This window comes from Macaca fascicularis, chromosome 8 (genome assembly GCF_037993035.2).
Source record: "Macaca fascicularis isolate 582-1 chromosome 8, T2T-MFA8v1.1".
In the NCBI taxonomy this organism is placed as follows: Eukaryota; Metazoa; Chordata; class Mammalia; order Primates; family Cercopithecidae; genus Macaca; species Macaca fascicularis.
Genome location: NC_088382.1, coordinates 65945817 through 65970732, shown reverse-complemented (window position 1 = coordinate 65970732; position 24916 = coordinate 65945817). Strand labels below are relative to the sequence as shown.

The window sequence follows — 24916 nt, the reverse complement described above, 5'->3', positions numbered from 1 at the left end:
CTACTTGTCCATAATTTCTACAGGAACATGAACCCAAGGAAGGTGTAGGGCATGCACATTCCTGCATCCCGCCACTGAGCACAGCAGGAGGCTTGATTTCATGAGGAAATTGAGAAGTAGGACAGGGGCTGAGCAGGGCAGAAACCACACGGATAGCAGGAAAAGGACAGGGCAGGTTCGGAGAGCAGTGACCTCGTGTCCCCTGCCTTTCTCCCAACTGTCACAAACTCTGAGCACTGGGGAGATGCACAACTTTTACCTGACCCTGGAAAAGATTCAAACAGCCTCTTTGGGAAGTCAACAGAAGGTGGGCAGTGGTGACAATCAGGTAAGGGCACAGCTCCTCCGAGTCTGACTTGCTCTAGGAAGCCTCTGCTGCCCAGAAACAGCAGGGAGTGGCATGGTGAGGGCGTCAGAAAGTTCAGGATAGCTCCTTCTAGAGTGGGCACTACTGAAACGGATGACACGGGGTGGCAATTTTGGTGGCGGCTGGGAGAGAGGAGCCCTGCCTCTGTTTCCTTTTGTCTGCTGGTAACCCAAGTTCAACAAGACTTGTTAGAAAGAGCCAGTAACACTGGGAAAAGTGGAGAGCGAAGATCAGGCTGAGCATGTGTGAAAGAAAGGAGTGTATGATTATAACCAAGTAGGCTTTTGGCGATAGAGCCACCATGCCTGGCTCAAACAGACTAGAGTTGGTTACGGGAGCCCAGATGAGAGAGCAGCAATTGAGCAGTCACAGCTGACTCTGTTCCAGCCTCCCGGCTCCATTCCATGGTAGTGCAGCTTTTAAAAATTCTTAGTTCTTAGACACTTATCTACCTAACATTCCAATAATTATATATAAACTAGGCCAAGAACCCAAAGAAGCCAAAGCTGGCTGAAGTCCCAAATTGGGCCTGAGACCGCAGTTGACAATAGCAACCAGGAACCTTGTGCTGGCCCCTCCCCCAAGGCTGTTGATTGGCCACACAGGTGGGCGCGGTGGCAGGGACCCAGCCTCCCACACAGCAGCAAGGACACACATGGCTCTCCTTCTCGGGAACAGATTTTGATGATCAACTCATTACAAAAAGCACTCCAGGGACTTGTTAGTAAGGCTTTTGTCACACCTACCTACATCCCGTATTTGCATAAATCTGAGTGCTTTTAAAAAAATTATTCTCAGAAATAATAACAGACTTGCAACAAGCCTAGTGTATTTTGGCCTTCTTCTCCATGCCAGAGTGCTTTAAGGAGCTCAGATTCTAAACGGTAATAAAAGCGTTCACCAAGGCAAGATTAGAAACAATAGCATTAGCCAAGTAGAATAAATAATGAATATGGGAGCAAAATAAAAGCTCTCAGATATGATTTGCTTTTCAGATCATAAATATCACAACTCTCCTCTTACATAAAATTAATTCATTCTCTTTATTCTTTCCCTGGTCTTTGTGTATTGTTCTTCCTTGGTTTCTTTTTTTAAAAACCTTAATTGTTGTTGTTGAAGTCGGTCTATTTACTACAGCTAAAGTAAATCCAGCTCTATTTCAAACAGCAGGAAGAAATCAGAGACTCCTTTGGCTAATTGAATGTAGGGTCAACTTTTCATGGAATACCTTCTTCCTCTTCCAGGGCCATGTAGCGTTCAGCACTGCAGAAAGAGCTGTCACATAAATACATAAAGCAAGGCTCAGTTGTCCCCAGGGACTCCCACTTCCTATTGTTCCAGCAGGTTGGAAAGCCTGACTTCTGTGGGAGTTACATAGAGTTGGTCATGCTTGATGAGAAGAGGATGTGTTTGATTCAGAAGACTGTTTTGTTGTTTTTTGCCCACATACATTTTACTAAGATGACGATGATATGTAGGTGGGTAGGTAGATGGATATTAATAACCACCATTTCCCCCCCACTAATTGAACACCTACTATACACCAAACACTGCTTCACATCCTTTACACTCAATTCATGTTTCATCTTAATAGCAAATTGACCAGGTAGGTTTTACTTCCGTTGTACAGATGCAAATGAGGCTTTGAGAAATTAAAGAACCAGTTGAAAGCTGCAGAGTGAAGGGGAATGCTCCCATTTACACCAGGTGTGTCTGACCTCAAAGTCCACGTTCCTAACACCACACTCCAGAATGTCAGACCCACAAGAGAGCTCAGTACCAAGAGTTAACTAAATGCTCCTGGAACCCAAAGATTTCATTGAGAGAGTATTGCTTTTCTGAGAAGATAAAAAGAGATTTCTAAGGTTTCCTCTCATTGTTGTTAAGTCCAAATTTCACCCCTCAGAAAGGGAATCACAAGCTCTCCCCAGGCCAAGTTCTGGTTCCCATTTCAGGACGTACATGCAAAGCTTTGTTTAGGTTGTCTCTGTCTAGAATATTGTTTCTCAAACTTTTTTTCCATTATCATTCCTCCAGGAAGAATTACTGAATTAAAATTAAAATTTAAAGTTAAGGCATCCTTAACAGGAGAAATTAAGTATGAGGAAAGAAGGTTGTATTAGGTAACTTTGGAGGGCCACAAACTATTGTAGTATCTAAGATTTTCTCACCCCTAAGGGATCAATTTTTGCTCCCTTGGGGGCAATCTTACCCTGATTGCAAATGCATGATGCTATGATCTGAACGTGTCCCTCTAAATTCATGTTGAAACTTAGTCTCCAAGGCAATCACACTAAGAGGTGGGGCCTTTAGGAGGTGATTGGGTCATGAGAGATCCTCCCTTATGAATTGGATTAAGGCCCTTATAAAAGAGGCTTCACACAGAGTTTGACCCTTTTTTGCCTTTCCACCTTCTTCCATGTAAGGACACAGAAAGAATTACCTCACCAGGCACTGTATCTACTGGTGCCTTGATCTTGGATTTCCCAGCCTCCAGAGCTTAAAGTTTGAGAAGCACAGCACTAGATCATAGGCTTGAAAGCTTAAGCTATTTCAGGATTGCAATAAAATCTTAGTCTCAAGATATTGCCTTTGAGCAACCTCAGAGGTGGACTGTTAGCCTCATAATGGTTGGAGAGGAAGTCCGGATGCAACTCAGCTTAACAAAAGGATTAAGATGTGTGGAGCCAGCATAAGGAGCCCAGGCCAGGGAGGAGGAGGCTCCATTATGGAGATGGGGTGAGGGAAGGGGCAGGTGAGGAAGGTTCTCGAAATACCTTGGAAGAATTCCTAGCCCATCGACTGTTTGGAACACATGGCTTGAGCTTGTTTCTCCTGCAACTTAGGTCAGGACTCTGTGGGCCTCATGGCTTGGAGGCAGGGGATACAGTGTCAGGCCCCAGTTCCTCTCCCTCCCTATCATGGCTCTGGGCCTGGAGCTATTACTCACAGGGCTTGGGAAACTGATACAATCTTTTGGTTCTAAATCAAATGAGGAGATTCTCTTCATCTTAGGCCACGTGATTCTCTTCATCATAAGGTCAGGCCCAGGGGTGAACAAAGACAAGAAAACCCCAACTTTCTGAACCACCTGCTGACACCAAAGAACTAATTTAAACTGCCTCTTTCATCTGGTGCTGATGTCTAACTCTGTCTTAGAAAGTTGATGTGTGAAGCTACTGGAAGTCTGAAATAAAAAATATCCCCATTACCAAGAATGAGACTAATCATGTAAAGAGACGATGTCAGTGAGGTTTCCGTACTCTTGACTTAAGCTGAGATGTGCTGATGTTTCGCATGCTCTTTGGCTCAAATAGCATGGCCAACGCACAGTTTTTAGTTCCTTTTTTTGCCTTCAGTGAAAACATATGATGGTATTTTCTACCTTTGCTGTTTCTGTGTTTTTCATTTTCATTTTTAAAAAGCAGTTTACTGAGCACAGGGATAAGGGAGCCTGTGGGGGTGCACTATGACCAAAACTCTGAGTGTGGAGCAAGGCAACTGTTTCCTGAAAATGCCTGTGCCTGAAGCCAATGACACAGAACACCGTGCCGAGGCCATTGCTATCCTGGGAGGAGGCACAGAACTACTGGGTCAGAGAGCAAATCCTGGGGGTGGAGGGTTCTGGTGAAACTCTCGGTATCTTGTACTCAGTGAAAAGTCTAGGTACACAGAACATATTAATAATAATATTTACTGAGTTAACGGGCAGCCTTATCTTGTTTGGCTGGATAGATAGACTTCCAGTCATCCAGAATGGCCTTTCTAATGTACAATGAGAAGAAAAGGAGTTAGTAACCAAGTGTCTGCCTCTTCCTCCACTGCCAATCAGCTGAACAGATGCCTTCCACAAGTCAGGTCTTTGAGGCAGCTAGAGGCACACGTGGACCAGAGAAAGACAGAAGTTAGGTCTTACCCAACGTTCTGACCCCAAAGGGGCAGGACTTTCTCCCCCACTGCTGGTGTGAAACAGGAAGTGTCAACCCTTCAACAGAGACACCCTTGGGGCCACAACAGGTGAGAAAAGGTGCCACTTCCTCCAGGTGGAGGCAATCCAGCTGTCAGGGTTGGTGGCAGAGTGGGAACAGGGATAGACCTCAGACCCCAAGCAGCATCTCAGAGGTCACTAGGGACACAGCTGCTTAAGTCGACATGGTAGTGCTGCCAGCGTGTCTCTATTTGTTGGTATATTCACATCTCTAGTACGATTTCACACACACACAGACACACTTACATAGACACTTATGCTGGGCAGGGTGGGGACAGAATACAAAATTTAGAGTCCTATTTACTTTGCAAATAACTTTTCCCCAGGGTATGACGTTCAAAATATGTAAACCAAAATTAAAATTCTAAGCCTCTTAACCAACTGGGTAGACCCTCCTTTTGGCCCAGGGGATTTCAAAGAAACCTGAAAAACTAGTTCAGGCCATGATGAGAAGGGGGAATTGGACATGACTCATTGTGCCCTTCTTCCTTTTGGAGTGTAGACATCAATGACCAGCATTTACATGAAAATAGAGATCTTGAGACTGATAGAACAGACTCTTTGTAGCAATAAGATACTAAATTCCAACCAGACTTTAGTATATCATCACATGATAGATAACAGGTTCTAAAGAAGATCAAATTATTTTACCTTAATATATATATATTTTGACATATTTTGAAATGGCCCTGCAAAGTCATCACTTATGGGGGAAATTCATATTCTGTAGAGAATCCCATTCCCTTTCCAGGTCTTTTCCTGATCCAGGAGAGATTTAACTGACACCTTTTAAGGTCCCATAAGAGACATTCACATCTGTTCTCTCTGAGGTCTGCTACCTGAAGGCTTCATCTACATAACAAGAACCTTTGCTTCTACAACCACCACTTCCCATACCTTAAACTCAAGCTTACTACAACTCTTCAGACAAAACTTAACTCCTCCAACCAATGGACAATCAGGACTTTTTTTTTTTTTTTTTTTTTTTTTGAGGCAGAGTCTCGCTCTATCACCCAGGCTGGAGCGCAGTGGCACGGTCTCAGCTCACTGCAACCTCCACCTCCTGGGTTCAAGAGATTCTCCTGCCTCAGCCTCCTGAGTAGCTGGGATTACAGGTGCCCACCACCATGCCTGGCTAATTTTTATATTTTTAGTAGAGACAGTGTTTTGCCACGTTGGCCAGGCTGGTGTCAAACTCCTGACCTCAGGTGATCCACCCACCTCAGCCTCCCGAAGTACTGGGATTATAGGCATGAGCCACTGTGCCTGGCTAATCACGAGATTTTTGAATCCACCTATGGCCTGGCAACCTCCCCTGCCAGCTTCAAGATGTCCCGCTTTCCTGGGCTGAACCCATGTACACCTTATGTGTACTGATTTATGTCTTTGCTTATAACCTCTGTCTCCCTAAAATGTGTAAGATCAAGCTGTATCCCAGCCACCTTGGACACATGTTCCTAGGATCTCTGGTGGCTGTGGCATGAGCCACGGTCCTCAACCTTGGCAAAACAAACCTCTAAATTGATCGAGACCTATCTCAGATAGTTTTTGGTCCGGTTAAATCAGACCAAAGTTTTAGAAAACATTTGAGTGGAATGCACTCATTTAAATTCCCTCTCCTCTAACAATGTTAAAGCAGAAAGTCCAAGTTGCTATTTCCTGAATGGGGAGTGCCCATATGAGTAGGCTCAGCAAGCCCCATCCACATGCACCTGCCTGGACCGCTTCGAGAAAAGGCAACTGGGCTCTCCCTCATGAAAGACTGTGGCTTTGTGTCATCAAATACACCCACTGAGAAGGGGGTTGCCTCTGGCCACGACAGAAATGGGAAATTCCTAACCACCAAGGCCCTAGGTAATATATCAGATGGACTTCTTTTATGCAGATTTGATGGAGAGGGAAATCTCAATTATGTTTTACAAACCCAAGCAGAGCTCAAATAATGCCCCTGCCTAGTAGCTTCCTAGTGATGACCATCCAGGTCATTCATCTTTTCCTGCTTTTCTCAAAGGCCCAATGAGAAATCTGTCAACCCCAGCACCCCACACAGTGAAACCGGCTTCCAGCAAGCTCTCTCCCACCCGAGGCACAGGCTCTGAGCCATCACCAGCCTTGCTGGGCATGTGCCCTGTGGACTGTTTGCTCAGCACACATACCCAGCTGCTACCACCAGAGAACATGAGCAATGCTTTGGACAAATAATGAAGTGTTGTGTGGATGACCTCACTCTGGAAATCTTGCTTTAGTGCTCTTCTGTTCATCCTAATTACTATTGCTTTTTGAGAAATTGGCAAAGACAAGCAAGGCTATCTTGCTCGGTGAGGTTTTTTTTTTTTTTTTCCACATTAATGAGAAGAACCCCCATTTCTGTCAGATGACTGAGGGAAAAAAGGGATCAAAGGAACCTTACTGAGGGGCTGAATGTGATCTCTCAAGCAAAGCTAAAATCTACCCCCAGGAAATTCCAGCCTAAATGAGAAACTGGAACTGAAAATGCAACCTGTCTTAGAACTGGCTGCTTGGAAAACATTTGTCATCTAGACAAGCAGTGAGAAAAATTAAATGAGAAACCTGTCAAAAAGTAGGAAAAACAAAGATCTGATTTTCCTGGTGCTTTACCTGTTTTAGTAGGCACTGTTTGCCTTACTCTCTAAGGATATATTGTCTTCCTATGCTTGAGAAAAAGAATTCACATAATTAATGATGTTCAAAAGCCCTAGAAAGCCTATAAAATAACAATATTAATAAGTTGGAACTGAAAAATAAGTAGCAATTGAGTAAAACCTACAGTCTCTCTAAAGGATTTTTTGTAACAGGAAGCCCCTGGAATCAATCCCAAACTGACCTAAAAAGACCATTTAATAACAACAGAAAATAGAATGTAAACACACACACGCACACCAGGGAGTTGGCAAAAAGAAAGTTTAAGAACACATCTTGTCTGTATTGCAAATATGACAGCATTTGTTTTATGCCTCTCAACAGTTGTCACAGAAACACTTTTCTACTTGTTAACATTCATTGATTCCCCAACACTAGATGCCTCTAATCTTCAATCCATAATTTGGATGGAGGAAAGGGATGTAACAGAGAGCTCATGCATTCTTGTTCGTACTCTACTTTTTTGGGATCAAAATTTCTTGGAAATTTTATTTTAGCTTTATTTGGTTATCACAATAGTCTCCTCTTTACAAGTATAACTGCTAAGAAATAGTGAAATCTATACCTTGATGATGATGATGATAGCTACCATGTATTAGCTACTTACTTGCCCAGGCACTTGCTAGGCATGTTAATCATTCAAACAAGCCCATAAAGTAGGTTATATTCATAGTAATAAGGACGAAGCTGAGTCTTGGAGAGGTTACGATTTCCCTAGAAAGGTCAGAATTCCAACCTGAGCCTGGCTGGTCCAGGCTTAAGAGTCTGTGCTCTTAAGCATTCATGCACACTGGTTCCTTCTTCTAAAAAGAAAGATTTGAGCCGGCCGTGGTAGCTCATGCCTGTAATCCCAGCACTTTGGGAGGCTGAGGTGGGTGGATCACTTGAGGCTAGAAGTTCGAGGGCCAACGTGGTGAAACCCTGTCTCCACTAAAATATAAAACTTAGCTAGGTGTAGTGGCGGGCACCCATAACCCCAGCTATTCAGGAAGCTGCGGCTTGAACCCAGGAGGCGGAGGTTGCAAGACAAGATTGCACCACTGCACTCCAGCCTGGGCAACAGAGTGAGACTCTGTCTGAAAATAAAAAAATAAACAGAATATATATATATACATATATATGTATATATAATTTTGTTATTTTTTAGATGAAGTCTCACTCTGTAGCCCAAGCTGAAGTTCAGGGGCCCGATCCGATCTTGGCTCACTGTAACCTCCGCCTCTGGGGCTCAAGCAATTCTTGTGCCTCAGCCTCCCCAGTAGCTGGGACCTACGCGCTACCACACCCAGCTGATTTTTTGTATTTTAGTAGAGACAGGGTTTCATCATGTTCCCCAGTGTGGTCTCGAACTCCTGATCTCAGGCGATCTGCCTGCCTCGGCCTCCCAAAGTGCTGAAATTACAGGCATAAGCCACTGCACCTGGCAAGAAAAGATTCTTTTTATTCTATTCTAAAAATACAATGCTCACCAAGTTGGCAGTGGAAAAAAAGGAGGCAAAAAGAAATAAGAAAACCAGATAATTTAAAAAGTGGTCAACTTAGGCCAAATATGGTGGCTCCCACCTGTAACCCCAGTGCTTTGTGAAGACACGCAGGAAAGATCGCTTGAGTTCAGAACAGCCTGGACAACATAGCAAGACCCCACCTCTACAAAAAAATTACAAATTAGCCGAGTGTAGTGGCACATGCTTGTAGTCCCAGCTACCTAGGAAGCTGAGGCAGGAGGATTGCCTGAGCCTATGAGTTTGAGGCTGCAGTGAGCTATGATCACATCCACTACTCTCTAGCCTAGGACAACAGAAAGAGATTCTGTCTCTAAAATAATAATAATCATAACAAACAGTCAAGTTAAAGCTTGCAGTCTGTAGACTACCTTCATAGCTAAAAGATGAGGCAGTGCTTGGCATATCCAAGCTTAGGACTGGTGGAGATTTCTGTTACTGCTCAAAATCTAGTCAATCCATCAGCATGCAAGGACCCGCAATGCCTTGGGGAGAGATGATTTTCAAAATGACAGCTTCACCAAATACCCATATTTAAATCATTAAGTGTCCACGAAACAGTATTACCTTCTTTAGAAAACAGGAAGAAAAGTTTGTCAATGAATACCCGTTTACTTTCTCTTGCAAAAACTCACTGGACTATGTCATTGGGTTGGATATTTCAAAACTCACTGTACTACCCCGAAGATGGATATTATCAAAACCCAAAAAATAACAAGTGTTAGTGAGGATGTGGAGAAACTGGAAATCTCGCACACTGCTGGCAGGAATATAAAGGGATACGGCTGCTATTTGTAATGTCACTAGGATGCTATGCCATGACTACTCCCTTAGTATATATATAAGGTAGGATTTTTTTTTTTTTTTTTTGAGACAGGTTCTCACTGTGATGCCCAGGGTGGAGAGCAGTGGCAGGATCACAGCTCACTGCAGCCTCAACCTCCAGGACTTAAGCAATCCTCCCATCTCAGCCTCCTGAGTAACTGGGACCACAGGTGCTCACTGCCACACACAATTATTATTATTATTTTTTTGTAGAGATGAGGTCTCACTATATTGCCCAGGCTGGTCTTGAACTCCTGGGTTCAAGTGATCCTCCTGCCTCAGCCTCCCAAAATGTTGGGATTACAGACATGAGTCACTGAACCCAGCCACCCTTAGTATATTAAAAGACTGAAGGTCAAGGTATCTCCATTAGCTAACGAGAACTGACATCCCCTTCCATCCAACCACACACAGTCCTGTCTGTATCCCACAAGCCCCACCCAGTTGCAGGTCCACTAAACACAGTCCTTGCCTTCAGAGTTTACTTTTGATGGGGGAAGACAGAAAGTAATAATTCAGCACATGAATATACACCATGTCAGATAGCTGAGAAGAAGAAAATACATAGCAGGCAGCTGTGCCATATTTCAGCTAAGACAAAATACCTTAAAGAACTTGACGTAGGCTGGGCGCGGTGGCTCAAGCCTGTAATCCCAGCACTTTGGGAGGCCGAGATGGGCGGATCACGAGGTCAGGAGATAGAGACCATCCTGGCTAACACGTTGAAACCCCGTCTCTACTAAAAAAAAAAAAATACAAAAAACTAGCCAGGCGACGTGGCGGGCGCCTGTAGTCCCAGCTACTCGGGAGGCTGAGGCAGGAGAATTGGCGTGAACCTGGGAGGCGGAGCTTGCAGTGAGCTGAGATCCGGCCACTGCACTCCAGCCTGGGCGACAGAGCCAGACTCCATCTCAAAAAAAAAAAAAAAAAAAAAAAGAACTTGACATGTATTATTCTGAAAAGAATTCCTGTGCAAAGACAGCGCCTGGGCTCCGAAAACAATCCCTGACTTATTTGTCCCGTGACAAACTTAAAGGAAATCTGTAACAAGATCTAAGAAATTCCAAGTATACCCGAAACAGATTTGCTATCATCTTTATTTATATTTCAACCCCTTTGAAGTGCGTTTTCAAAATACCGTGTTTGCGAGGGAAGTCTGTGACATCTGCTCTCTGTGGCTGCTCCTGCATTTTCCTTTTCCTAAGGATGTGGGGGCAAGAGTGGGTGGGGGTGGCTGCAAGGGCTAAAGCTGAGGAATAAGCAAGGTCAAGCATTTTGCTCACCAGGTAGGATTTGTCCATGCCTAGTGATTTGGGCAAACAATTACTGGGCTTCACTCACTTGGAGCAGTGAGAGGAATACAGTTCCTCCCCAGCACTGCAGCTTTCTAATGGGGAAAAGCAGCATTCCCTTGCAAGATGCGTGACCTAGAAAAACGATCACTCGCTCGGTTCAGCAACTTCTCAACGACAGTGGTTCCCGACTATCGAAGCCCACAGGACCCCTGCGGCTTATTCAGGGCCCTAGTCCTTAATGACTGCGAATAGGGAGAGGGACCTACCTAGACACCTGCAGATTTTAAACAAGAATCCAAGGTAAGTTTAATGATAAGCATATGAAACCCTGAAACATAGATTTCCAAACAAAGAAAACAATAAAAAATGTATGAAAAGGAGTAACTTCTGAAAGCAAATCTACATCATGACTGACACACACCGCAGGCAAACGGCCATTATGGGGGCTTCCCCTTGCATTCCGAGTGAGGCCAAAAGGAACTGGAGGGCCGAGAGTGAGGGGGTTATCTGATTTATGCCTCAAAGCATTGCTCTGACTGCTGTGTGACCACTGGGCTGGGGGGAGCCACAGCTGAGCACAGGAGTAGACGGCCAGCTCCTAGATTACTCACTTTGAGTGGGTATTCAAGTTGGGTCCATGTGCAGGAGTGAGGAAGGTGAATCTACTTTGAGGGTGGAACCCCAGACTTGCTGAGGAATTGGATATGCAATGTAAGAGGAAGAGAGTCAAGAATGACTTTGAGTGTTGGGACCTGACAACTCCAAGGACAGAGCTGCCATCAACAAAAGGGAGAAGATGGCAGCTGGTACAGGTTTTGGAAAAGGGGATAATAGGCACTGAGCTGGGGTGCGTTGAGTTTGACATGCCCAACACACATCTTTGGGCAGATGCTGAGCCAGCAGGGGCTCACTGGAGCAGTTTGGGCTGGAGCTAGAAGCTTCGGAGTGGCCGGAGTCTAGACAGTTGTGCTGGATTAACTAATGTCCCCCGCAAACTCACCTCAGAATGTGGCCTTATTTGGAAATAGAGTCTTTCCAGATTTAATTAAGGATCTCAAAATGAAATCCCACCCTGGACTTAGGGTGGGTCCTAAATCCAACCACTGGTATCTTTATGAGAGAATGGCAGAGGAAGGTCTGAGACACAGAGACGCAGAGAAGGCCACAGGAAGACAGAGGTGCAGAGAAGGCCATAGGAAGACACAGGCGGGAAGATGAGCAGTGCGGCCAACAAGACATGGAATGGAACACCGGAGCTGCCAGGAGCTGGAAGAGGCACAGAAGGATTCTTCCCAAGAACCTGGGAGCACGGCCCTGCCTACACCTTCATTCCAGACTTCTGGCTTCCAGGACTGTAGGAAAATACATTTCTGTTGTTTTAAGCCCCCTGACAACCCCAGGAAATGAATACGATGCTTTCAGTGGAATCACTAAGGAGACTTAGTGTGGAGAAAAAAAGAGGCTGAAAGACTGAGTTCCGGGACATTGCAAGGTTTAACCACTGGGCAAATGAGGAGCTGGCTGGTGACAGGGAAGGAAAAGCAGAGAACAGTGTCCCAGAAGCCAAGTGAGGAAAACGTGCCATGGAGGAGTGAGACCCACGGCAGCAGACCCTGCTGGTGGACACCTAGGAAGACGCTGAGAGATGGGTGCCCTTTGGATGTAGTGTCCTGAGGGTCACTGTTGACTTGCACTGCTAGGGTCGAGTGGTGGGAGGTTCAAGAGAGGGTGGGTGGGGGAGAACTGGGGAAACTGAGCATAGTCCTGCAAGCACTTTTGTCATCGGGGGAGGAGACATCTGGAGGCTGAGGTAGCTGGAGAGGGATGTAGAGGAAAGTGAAGGCTTTACTTTGATTTCTATAGAAAGTGCAGAAGTGAGGGAAAACGCTAATGCGGAATTTCTAGAACAATGTCTTGAAACAGCAAGAGAGCACAGGACCCGGTGCATGTTGGGGCTCTTGACTGACAGCTTCTCCTGTCTCAGGGAAAGAGACAGCAGGGAATCCACAGAGAGAGAGGCATGCAGGGGAAGGTTTGAGGGCAGAGAAGGGGAAGATGGGCCATTATTTCTAGCAGGCAGTGAGAGGGAGTGGACTGGGCACATGTTGGGGTTCACGAGGCTCCTCAGGCTGGTGCTCGTGAACTGGAAATGCAGAAAGCTGCTAGGTACCTCAGTGCAGGTCACAGCTGTTGTGTGGACATGGGGGCAAAATAGGTGAAGGGTCGGACTTCCATAGGGCTGGGATTTTGCCAGGTGCATATGACATGGGGGAGGGGCAATGAGTGTCTCCAAGCTAGGGGAGGAGAGAAGAGAAGCAGGAGCGGAGGGGAGGTAGGGACAGGCAGGTTCAAGGGACGGGAAGTACTGGCAAGAGGCTGAGGCTGTAGGGGCTGGAGCACTGGAGGGTGAGCACACAGAAGGGAGGTGATGGCTGAAGTGGAAACGATCAAATGAAGCAAAGGGCAGCGGAACTGGTCAGCCTGCAGAGTGGCTCGAGGGGAGAGGATGGAGTCTTGGAGGGGAGGAAGTCAAGACACAGATAAGCTGGTATTTGAAGGTGGGGATGGCTACAAACGATGGAATGATGACAGGGCTGTGCTGGGAACAGCACGCCAGCCGGAGCTGAGAACAGCAAGGAGGAGGAGTGGTCAGGGATCCAAGGACCACAGCTGAGAGGTGAGTCAGACTGGCACAGTCTGATGGCATGGACTCCAAAGCTGGGGGTCCTGGGTTGGGGAGGTAGAAGGTCTGGAAATGGTAAAGAAGATCAAGCCGTACAGCTCCTTGTAATGCATCAAAGATACTTCAGCACACCATTGGTCCCATTGACAATACTACAGGTTGAACATACCTAATCCAAAAACCCAAAATCCAAATTGCTCCAAGATTCAAAACTTTTTGAAATGGTTAATCAGTAAGTATAGTGCAAATATTCCAAAATCCAAGGTTTTAAAAAAAAAAAAAATCCCAAATCTGAAGCACTTCTGGACCTAAGCATTTTGAATAAGAGATACTCAACCTGAAGTATAAATGTAATCTTAATAACCATGCTAGTAGTTGGCTCTGTAACATCTAACATTGCCAGGTAATGATGTTGCAGACACTGGGGGCGCCGGGTGGATAATGAACAAGCACTGGAAATCCTGACTTTGTGAAGAACCTGCCAGCCCATCACCCTGGGAACTCCAGCATCAACCTCTGCCAGCAGGTGCTGAGAAAGGGCTCTGTTCAGTGCCCAGGGAGAGGCCATGAGGCCCTGCATGACACTGGGCGAGGACAAACCTGTTCAGTTGTGGGGTTTTTTTTTCCCCTCCAAATTAAGCGGAATGCATCTGCCATTGGCTTCAATGTCAAATACTTCACTTACAGTTTCTCATTCCTCCTGGTGTTCTTTACGCCACAAGGAATGTGAAACAAAGGGGCACTTTGTTTTTCCCACAGGCCCAGATACTTATATTCTACATCCTTCTTCTTTTCTCACTTTTACTTCAACCAATGAGGTAAGTTTTGTGCAGGAAAGTAAACCCATAGATAGAGGAAGGGGAAGAAGAAAATACTTTACGGTTAAATACACCTGAATAATGACTCAGAAAACTTTTTTGTTTTTTGAGACAGACTCTTGCTCTGTCGCCTGACCGGGCTGGAGCGCAGTGGCGCGATTTTGGCTCACTGCAAGCTCCACCTCCTGAGTTCATGTCATTCTCCTGCCTCAGACTCCCAAGTAGCTGGGACTACAGGTGCCTGCCACCACGCCTGGCTAATTTTTTGTATTTTTTAGTAGAGACGGGGTTTCACCGTGTTAGCCAGGATGGTCTCGATCTCCTAACCTCGTGATCCGCCCGCCTTGGCTTCCCAAAGTGCTGGGATTACAGGCGTGAGCCACTGTGTCCGGCCAGAAAACCTTTTTAAAAGCATGTGTTCTGGCAGGGCACGGTGGCTTACACCTATAATCCCAATACTTTGGGAGGCCGAGGTGGGAGGATTGCTTGAACCCAGGAGTTCAAGACCAGCCTGAACAACATAGTAAGACCCTATCTCTACATTTAAAAAAAATGTTTAAACACACAAAAAATATGTTCTTCCAGTTACTCATTCAGAGCTGTATGAAACAGAGAATAAACAATTTGTTTTAAACTGAATATAGTCACAGGCCGGGCGCGGTGGCTCACGCCTGTAATCCCAGCACTTTGGGAGGCCGAGGCGGGTGGATCACAAGGTCAGGAGATCGAGACCATCCTGGCTAAAACCCCGTCTCTACTTAAAATACAAAAAAAAATTAGCCGGGCGTGGTGGCGGGCGTCTGTAGTCCCAGCTACTTGGGAGGCTGAGGCAGGAGAATGGCCTGAACCCGGGAGGTGGAGCTTGCAGTGAGCCAAGATCGAGCCACTGTACTCCAGCCTAGGTGACAGAGCGAGACTCTGTCTCAAAAAAAAAAAAAAATAATAATAAAAATAAACTGAATATAGTCAATCCCATTTTAAGTGGCCAATACAGTCATCCAACAAGCATTTTTCAGCATCTACTGTATATAAGGCACTGCATTAAGTGCTGGGGATAAAAAGGTAAACAAGAACTTATCAAAACATTCAAATTGCAGTACATGCTATGGAAGAAATGGGTGGGGCCCGAGACTGAGGAGAATGGAGTAAGCAGGAGTTGGGATGGAACTGCTTCAGAAGGAGGCCAAGGAAGGCGTCTTTTGATAAGAGGTGTGGTGTGGCTCAGAACAAAAGGTAGCAGCTTCCAGGAAGTGGGCTCTGGAGAGGCACTGGGATAGGGAAGAGTGTGGTGGGCTCAGTGCTGAGGTATCAGTCACAGGCATAGGTGTTGGGAGTCTCTGTGGGGGTAGTGGGAACCCACTGGACGAGCTGAGCAGGGATGCAAAACCATCCAGTCTATAAGATTCACAGAGACTGAGAACAGCACGGGGGTGGCCAGGGGCTAGCAAGTGGCTGTGGGGAGCTGGCATTGAGTGGGCGCAGAGTTGCTCTCTGGGAAGATGAAAGAGTTCTGCAGGTGGATATTGGTGATGGTTTCACAACAATGTGAATGTTCTTACTGCCAACAACCATAGACTTAGACATGGTTAAAATGGTGTAATTTGTGTTTATTTTACCACCACAATTTTAAAAAGGCAAAAATTTTAAAACCATCCAATTGTCCCTGCCTACTTTTTGGACCCTGGAAAGAGGGTAGCCAAAGAGACAGGAGGGAGGCCCATTAGGAGCAGGGCTGCCTGGGAAGACAAATGGGCACCCTTCTGTTAAAAGCTATTGTTTATCCAAAATCCAAATTTGACTGTATACCTTGGATTTCTTCTGTTTGCCAAGCTGGACAACACCAGTTCAGAAGCAACTGTGGGGCCGGGCGCAGTGGCTCACGCCTGTAATCCCAGCACTTTGGGAGGCTGAGACAGGCAGATCACAAGGTCAGGAGATCGAGACCATCCTGGCTAACACGGCGAAACCCCGTCTCTACTAAAAATACAAAAAAAATTAGCCGGGTGCGGTGGCGTGCACCTGTAGTCCCAGCTACACGGGAGGCTGAGGCAGGAGAATGGCGTGAACTCGGGAGGCGGAGCTTGCAGTGAGCCGAGATGGGGCCACTGCACTCCAGCCTGGGCGACAGAGCAAGACTCCGTCTCAAAAAAAAAAAAAAAGAAGAAACTGTGGGGCACGATGGTGTGTGCCTGTAATCCCAGCTACTTGGGAGGCTGAAGCGGGAGGATGGCTTGAGCCCAGGAGCTCTGGGATGCAGTGTGCTATGCCTATCCGGTGTCTGCACTAAGTTCAGAATCAATATGGTGACCCCTGGGAGTGGAGGACCTCTAGGTTGGTTAAGAAGGAGCGAACCGGCCCAGGTCAGAAGCGGAGCAGGTCAAAACTCCTGTGCTTAGGAGTAGTGGCATCATGCCTGTGAATGGCCACTGCACTCCAGCCTGGATAACCTAGAGAGACCCTGTCTCAAAAAACAAAAAGTAGCAACTGCAATAGTGCAGATGAGAGACGATGGTGACCTGGAGGAGGGAGATCTATCTTGGAAGAAGAAATGAGAGGACTTGCTTATGAGTGAGGAGGGCTGGGCAGACCACTGGCTGAGAAAGCTATGGCTCAGGGGGACCCTGTGTGGCCACCTCCCGGGGACTGTGGCCTGCCTAGGTGGAATGCCGCCTGTGCACATGGGCTCTGAGCCCTACTGAGGCAGGGCCTCTGGAAGGCTGTCAGCTGCAGGCCTCATCTCCAAGGAACAGGTCTTGCTGTGGGGAGGGGATGAGGCCAGGAGGCAGCAACTGTGGCAGGAGCTCTGTTGGGGTCTTCCGCACCAGGGTAGGTGGCCCTCTGGCAGCCCTGGAGACGCTATGGCATCCCTCTGAGCCTTGGGCAGGGTGTCAGGCTGCTGCTTGGCAGAGAGGAGCTGCCTTAGAAACCACACCAAGGAACCCAGACACATCATTTCCTGGGGTGACACAGAATCAGGGTGAGATCTGCAGAGCTGTGCTGGGTGGAGGCCTGAGATCCGCACCTCAGTGAAACCTGGGGAAACGCATTCCAGGCACCAAACTGACCTCAGAATACACATTTAAGTCAAACCGGTCTTAATTGGGGGCAAGGGCTACTTTTGGTGACTCAGTTTTTAAATGCTTCTCATTGTGTTTCACAAAGCCCCACGAGCTGCATAGCTACAGACACAAATGCCTCCAGCACGTGCTCCGAGGGTGGGCAAAGAATGCTGTTTCTATAGCAGTCTACAAAACCATATATTTTTAAAAATCAATAATTTAAGTTCCTCTCTCAGTAATTTTATTTCATTTTATTCCATCACAGAAGAAGGCCAGTATGAACCTACTTTAAAAAATAAGAATGAGGCTGGGCGTGGTTGCTCACACCTGTAATCCCAGCACTTTGGGAGGCCGAGGTGGGCGGATCACCTGAGGTCAGGAGTTCAGGACCAGTCTGGCCAACATGGTAAACCTCATCTCTACTAATAATACAAAAATTAGCTGGGCGTGGCACACGTTTGTGATCCCAGCTACTCACAGGCTGAGGCAGGAGAATTGCTTGAGCCTGGGAGGCGGAGGATGTGGTGAGCCGAGATCGTGCTATTGCACTCTAGCCTGGGTGACGAGAGTGAAACTCTGTCTCAAAAAAAAAAAAAAAAAAAAAAAAGAATGAGAAGTGCATGGTTCCATTTAAGTACAAAGAGAAATCACATTTTTTTCAAGAATGAGGTGTGCTAAGTGGTCAGGGAGGCATGGAGAAAAAAGCAGCAGCAGAGGAGAAAGAAAAAGAGGAAGGGGAGTCAGCCAGGGCTAGGGAGAAGGCTGTGCAGGCAGAGAACAGGGTTCTAGGAATCAGGAAGAGGGAGAGAGGCCGAGGGCTTGGCTTCCACCCAAACCGTGTCACTGGGAAGGGTCCGGTTAGGTTCTCAAAGACTTCCCTGCCGCAAAGTCCCCTGGCAGTTTCCCTGTTCTCTGACTGCGCGTCAGAACTCCCTGTCACCTGCGCTGCAACCCCACCTCCTCCTTACAGGTTACTGTGCGTCTGGTGTCCCCAGCCTACTCTCTGACTTTGACCCTCTCAGCTCTTTCTTTGGGGTCTGTCTGGGGATATCCTCTGTCCCTTCCCACACTCTCTAGGGGACCTCATCCAACCCCTATTTATATGACTGTCTGCGGCGCCAGCCTCCCTGAAGCCTCTAGCCCCAGACCCCTATACTAAAATACCTGTCCATGCTAGCTGCCCATCTGTAGCTGATGTTTCATGGCACTTCAAACCCAGTATAGCAAAGCTAATTTCATCAGCCACCTCAACCCCGTGCCCACAATGGCGGCCCTCAGTTGCCCCACGCACATTCCTTCTCTATTTCTATGTGCCTGTGATAGGGAACACTGACCTCGCTCAGGCCCATCCTCCCTCCCTCATCCCTGGACTCTAGCTTTCACCCCTTCTAATCATTTTTGTATACGGTGGCTGGGGCAATTTTTAAAGCACAAGTCTCATCCTATCACATTCCTGCTGAAATGCTCAGTCGATCCCCATTATCCCCAGGCAACTCACCTCAGTTTCATAACTCAGGCCTCACACCTGCTTCAGGGGCAGCACCAGGAAAGCCACTTGGTTGAGAGGTTTAATTATCTCCGAACTTGGGCTGAACTCCTTCGGGTGCTTCTTGGCTTTAGTGAAGGGGTGGGGAGAGGGCCTAAGAATCTAGCTCTGAATTGAAAAAGCTCAGAATAAGTCCTGTCCGTTTCAGGGTGTACTCTTTAGACACGAGCTCTGTTTGCTTTTGTTTTGTTTTTTTAGAGGCAGGGTCTTTCTCTGTCACCTAGGCTGGAGTGCAGTGGGTGTGATCATAGCTCACTTGAGCCTCAACTTCCCAGGTTCAATTGATCCTCTCGTCTCAGGATCCTGAGTAGCTGGGATTACAGGCACGACCATCACACCTGGCTAATTTTTTTTTTTTTGGTAAAGATAGGAGTCTCACTGTGTTGCCCAGGCTGGGCTCAAACTCCTGGCCTCAAGCAACCCTCACACTTCAGCCTCCCAAAGTGCTGGGATTACAGGCATGTGCCGGGCAGAGATGAGCTCTGGGCTAGAACGCAAACTCTCCTATTCCTTTTCCATCCCACCCTTCCTGGTCTCAGTTTTAAAAAAACAAAACAAAAACAGCAACAAAAACAGTAATAAAACAAAATCTTAGGAGCATGAAAAGCTGAGAACTCTGTGATTCTCCAATAGTCAAAACAGACCTATTTCTATAAAGAACACCTTGGTGTGTTGAAGGAGAACAGAGGTAACATGAATACATATTACAGTAAGTACAAAAAGCATCCACTAATGACTAAAAGGCATACTTTGACTAAAAGGGTAAAACTGTAAGTCCTGTTGAAACTATTTGCTGAGTACAAGCATTTTTATTTTGTACAGATACATTTTTTAAACTAGAGTTATCTACAAAACAGTTTACTCTTCCACAACTCAGAGTGAACAGGTCTAGTTTTTTTTTTTTTTTGAGATGGAGTTTTGCTCTTGTTGCCCAGGTTGGAGTGCAGCAGCACGATCTTGGCTCCGCCTTCTCAGTTCAAGCGATTCTCCTGCCTCAGCCTCCTCAGTAGCTGGGACTACAGGCACACACCACCACACCCAGCTAACTTCTGTATTTTTAGTAGAGACAGGATTTCACCATGTTGGCCAGGCTGGTCTCAAACTACTGACCTCAGGTGATCCACCCACCTCGGCTTCCCAAAGTGCTGGGATTACAGCCATGAGCCACTGTGCTGGGCCTAGTTTCCTTAAGGTCCATGTCCTCAGAGTGCCCCCCAAGTTGTTCTCTTCATATACCCCCACTTGCACCCCCATGTACTCCTTTTCTGTGCCCTTATGCACCAGGTTCCTACAACTGAAGACCCATCCCTGCATCCACACCTCTTCCCAAGCTAGCAGGGCTAATCTTGGCTCTCAGGGTCACCTCTTCCAGAAAGCCTACCTTCCGCCTGCTAGCCCACCCTACTACGCTCCATTCTCCTCCATGTATTCTGAAAGTAGCATGTGGTGCCTGCTCTGACAGCCCTTGCCGTATCCCAGGGCTGTACCCTGTCTTTTCCTGCAACTTACCTGCCCCCAATTCCATACCATGTGCCCTTTGCTCATCCCTCCTGACACAGTGCCTGGCTGTGCTCAGGACAGGTGTGTGGGTGAAAGGGAGGGGGCCACACCAAGAGGGTGAAGGGGGCTCAGGGAGAGCAAGCCATGTGCTGGAGACAAAGGTCAGCTGGAATTTACCCTCCACTGCTCCCTTCAAAATGCTTTCTTTCCTTCCTTCCTTTCTTTTTTTTTTCTTTTTTTTTTTCTTTTTTTTCTCTTTTTTTTTTTTTTTTTGAGATGGAGTCTCACTCTGTCACTCAGGCTGGAGTGCAGTGGAGTGATCTTGGCTCACTGCAACCTCTGCCTCCTGAGTTCAAGTGATTCTCCTACCTCAGCCTTCGGAGTAGCTCGGATTACAGGCACGCACCACCAAGCCCGGTTAATTTCAAACTGCTTTCATCTCCACTTTTCAACTGTGACCAGCTGGTGATAAACTCTGCCCACTCCTAAACCACTTCAGTTCAATTCTAGCCTTGCAAGCTTCCACGATGAGTACCCAAAGAGAATAGTATTTTGTGACTTACAGTAAGCACTCACCAGAAATTGTCACCTCTGGTCAAAGTAACATTAAGATAAGAGACAGATCTTGCCTGCAGGCCAAAAGCGCCACCACCTTCGACATATACTAACCCAAAGCTTCCCAATCAAATTTAAAACAAAAATAAATTCTGCCTTATTTGCTATTTTAACAGCCAGTCTTTATTCCTCTTGCTTAAATATGCAAAACAGCCCCACCCCTACCTTAACAACAACAAAAAAAGAGTTCCTGTTTTATACTATTTTTAAATGACAGTTTCCTATTCCTTTGGCTTTTTCAGAAGGAAACTGCGTATGATCCACTTTTGCAATTCTGACAGTAACTCTAGTTTCATTTGTCCATTTTGTAAGTTTTCATGGTCAACGTTTAAGCTGAAAACATAACACTCATTATTCAGAAAAGACAAATAGAGCATTTAAGTGCCCAACATGTGGGTACTGCATTAACGTGATATATTTGTATTCCTTTATTTAGAGCAATGTTAAAATCTTATATCAATGTCATCTGCATAGCCTCAGAATCATTAGTTGCAGCTTTTGGAGGCGATTCACACAGATAGTCTAAATAGAAGGAGAGGTCCCTAGTCACGGAATATTAGAGCTGAGGCTGTGGGAAACCTAATCCGTGCCTCCCATCTCAAAGATGAGGACACTGGGGCCCACAAAGTGATTTTCCCCACGCAGAAGCAGGTTCTCCGGTTCTTGGCTCTGATTTCTCCATCATTAACATCATCTAGGCTCCATTTAAAAAATCACAGCAACATTTCTCAAATTCTGAGAAAGAGCTAATCACCAGTTGTGTTAACATTTGTATACTGAGAAAGCTCCAAGCGATGCCCACTCAGGGACCACCACATCCTGACCACTATGTGGCCCCTGTATCCAGAGCGGCACCCGGCTCAGATTCCTCTATGAAATTCGTGAATGCCTTCTTCAGTGCTGGCTGTTTTTCTCTCTAAGGAGGCTCTTGCGCTTGAAAGAGTGATTGGGAGTATGTAGGCCTCAGTAAGAGTCATGTATGAGAATTTCCACGTGGAGGGGAGATTATATGTGGAGTGGGGAGTGGATCTGGCCTCCTGGTTAAACCACAAACCACGTCAATCACCTGCGGCTTCTACTTGCCATCACATCTGACTCGACATCTCAATGCAACTCTCCCTCCAGTTTAAGTGAACTAAACATGAGGACACTATCAATCAAAGGTTATTACTAAAAAAAGCTTTGAAGATAAAGCAGATGATTCACTGAGATTATAGCCTTGAGGTGGAATATGAGCATCTAACACATCTCTTACGTTCCAGACAAAGAGACAGAAGAAGAGACTCACTTTGGATGGTATTGGCAAATATTCTAGAAACTTGCCCCTCTAGACCCTTCAAGCCTGATTTACCACCAACATACTGGTAAGTTTCAACCAAGAGATATTACAAGGGATTCCAAATCTATACACTGTTTTCTCACTCAGTAGCTACAACTATGAGGATGTGCTCAGAAAGCTCTGCTGTTAAAAGGCCCTCCTACTCAAAAAGGTCGAGAACTTCCTAGACAGAGTTTTCCTACCTTCCTCATTTTACCAATTTCCACTTTAAAATGTGGCTTTAAATTTAATACTGGGGGCAAAATATACCTTGAGCATAACCTCTACCTTGGCAATAAAGACTTTTGAGGTGGAAAAATCTAAAGAAAACATTAATTTTGATGCTCAAAATCCATAACGGGGAAAATGCATATGACAGTAGTGTTGAGTGCAAAATCACCATAGCAGCAACTGTAACCATGAGACAACAGCAGGCTGCAGAGGAAAGAATCAGTTATCTTGAGTCAGAAGTCCCTGGATCAAGTCCCAGCAATTCCACATACTAGCTTAGTAACCTCAGACAAGTCCAAGTTCACCTCATTATCTGTAAGAGGTACTAAACAACAAAATATATGCTTTCAAGGCTGTTGGGTTCAAATTAGATAATGGAGGTGTAAGTGTCGCATCAACCAGAAGAAGCTAAAATAAATGTTACTTGTTGCCATGATAATAACAACAACTCTGATTTTGCAATTTTTTTGTTTTGCTTTGTTTTGTAGATTCTTGCCATGTTGTCCAGGCTGGTCCTGAATTTCTGGCCTCAAGCAATCCTCCCATTTCAGCCTCCCAAGTAGCTGAGACCAAAGGTGCATGCCACTTTTCTTGGCTTGATTTTGCAGTTTTTACTGACATTTAACTCACAAACAATTGTTTCATTTTTAGTAATTTTTGCACTTGAGATACTGCCACCAAAGTGTAATAAATGCTTTGATTCACTTGGTCTGGATTGCAAGAAGATTTATTTGCTCTCCAAACTGCAACTGTAAATTTTTCACTTCTTTTTCCTCTCAGTTTGACAAGTCTATGATTCCATCTCGGCTTCTGATGAAGGAAATCCCTACTGGTTTTAACCCCTTGTCTTTCCAAGCTCATTTTTTCTTCTCTGACATGGGGCCTAAAAGCTGGAAGGGAATTATGCAAAGTCTCTCTGCTCTGAAAGTATCAAACTTCCTATGCAAAGAGGTATTTTCCTATTTCAGCACAAAAAGCACTAAATTGCTTAATTTAATACAAAGAGAAAAGCAATGGGTAAAGCTGCTCTAGTCAGGATTTCTTGATCTATGTTGAATGGGCTACGGATTGTTGGAGAGTGTGGATTATTACACTTGGGCTCAGACAAGTCTTTCAGAACTCATCCTGCGACAGGAAGTGATGAAATCAGCTCTCACATGAACTGTGAGACTGTCATGTGCACTAGCCACTTCCTGTCTCAATGGGCAACAGGGAAATATGGACGGGAGAGTAGGGCATGGGGAAGTGGGTAGTGGGGAGCGGGAGGAAGAGGCCAGATATAGACGGTGGGAAAAGTCCCAACTCTGCCCCTCACAGTTTCCCTTATTCGTCTAGGGCTGGGATTAAGTAAACTGGGTTATTTCTACTCCCAATGACCAATCTTTCATTGTGAAAATCTGCTGAATTTAACTACCCCCTGTGAACCTTAAATTTCCCAACTCTGATGCTATTGACGAGGGTTATGGAAGACAGCAAGCCACATCATTATCGCAGAGCATACTAACTGTTTAGTTAGAGCTAACATAGCAAATGGACTTCTGTAATTCCTCTTCTGCTTTATCCCTAAATTCCCACCCTAAAGAGTAAAGTGGGGGTAAGGTGTAGAAAAGGTTGGATTATCAAAGTATCTGGGCACCAGCTATCTCTGTCACCCTTGGGCAACTTTAATAATACTTACTCTTGTCATGATATTCACTATGAAAAAGTGATAGAGTTAATTAGTGGCACATGATAGAGAAGGAAAGGTAAGATAATGCAGAGATGGCCTTCTTGGCACAGACAGATCATTTCAGAAAGGTGTGTGAAGGAGGAGGAGGAGCACTGGGCAGCAGTGGTCATCAGTGAGGGCATTCCGGGGGGACAAGGGAGCAGGCGCAGTGAGCAGAAAGTGGAAGTGGAAGGTATGGGATTTCAGGCTGAAGCTGAAGCGTACATGCCCTACTCCTTGTTGCCAAGGGTAAGACCCCCTTCTCAAATTATCTGTATTATAATAAGAAAAGCCACAGGTACAAGAAGCAGATAATGATTAAGGATGGAGAACAGGTGGTCTCACCAGCGCCACCTTGAGGGAAGGGCTGGGAAAGAGTCTGAGTGAGGTTTGCAGCTTGAGCAAAGATGAACTCAAAAGGAGCCAGTGCTTAGTTGTAAAGAAAATGAATTTTGTGCTGAATGAACACACTTAGGGTCCTGCCGGCTGCTGCTGACCCGTGACTCTTCCAGTGACACTGAGCAGTTCATGCACTTGAGCCAGATGTTCCATGGGTTCCACCAAGGGGCCACTGCTAGGAAAGAGACCCTAGACCTGTGAACGTGAGCTCACCTGGCACGGGCTGGATTTGGTAAACTGGCTTGGGTGGAGACCAGTGGTGCTGGCCTTTATTGCCCCCAGCCCCTCCTATCACCGAGGGGCCTCAGCCCCATCAGAGTTGACAGAAGAGTCAACGGAAGCCCCTGGAATCCACAGCACAATGGTCATAGTCAATGCCAAACTCTGTGGTAACCTTCCTC

At 46.1% G+C, this 24916-nt stretch overlaps 1 protein-coding gene and 1 long non-coding RNA gene across 4 annotated transcripts in view; one reads left to right on the top strand and one right to left on the bottom strand.

The window, feature by feature from the left end:
- The window catches only part of LYN (LYN proto-oncogene, Src family tyrosine kinase), a 138371-nt gene that overhangs the window by 17285 nt on the left and 96170 nt on the right, over nucleotides 1-24916 (bottom strand). The window lies entirely within an intron of this gene.
- Nucleotides 240-23117, top strand: LOC135964735 (uncharacterized). The gene is made up of 3 exons (XR_010577286.2): nucleotides 240-328; nucleotides 22122-22223; nucleotides 22897-23117. It is a non-coding gene; the product is annotated as an uncharacterized lncRNA (long non-coding RNA).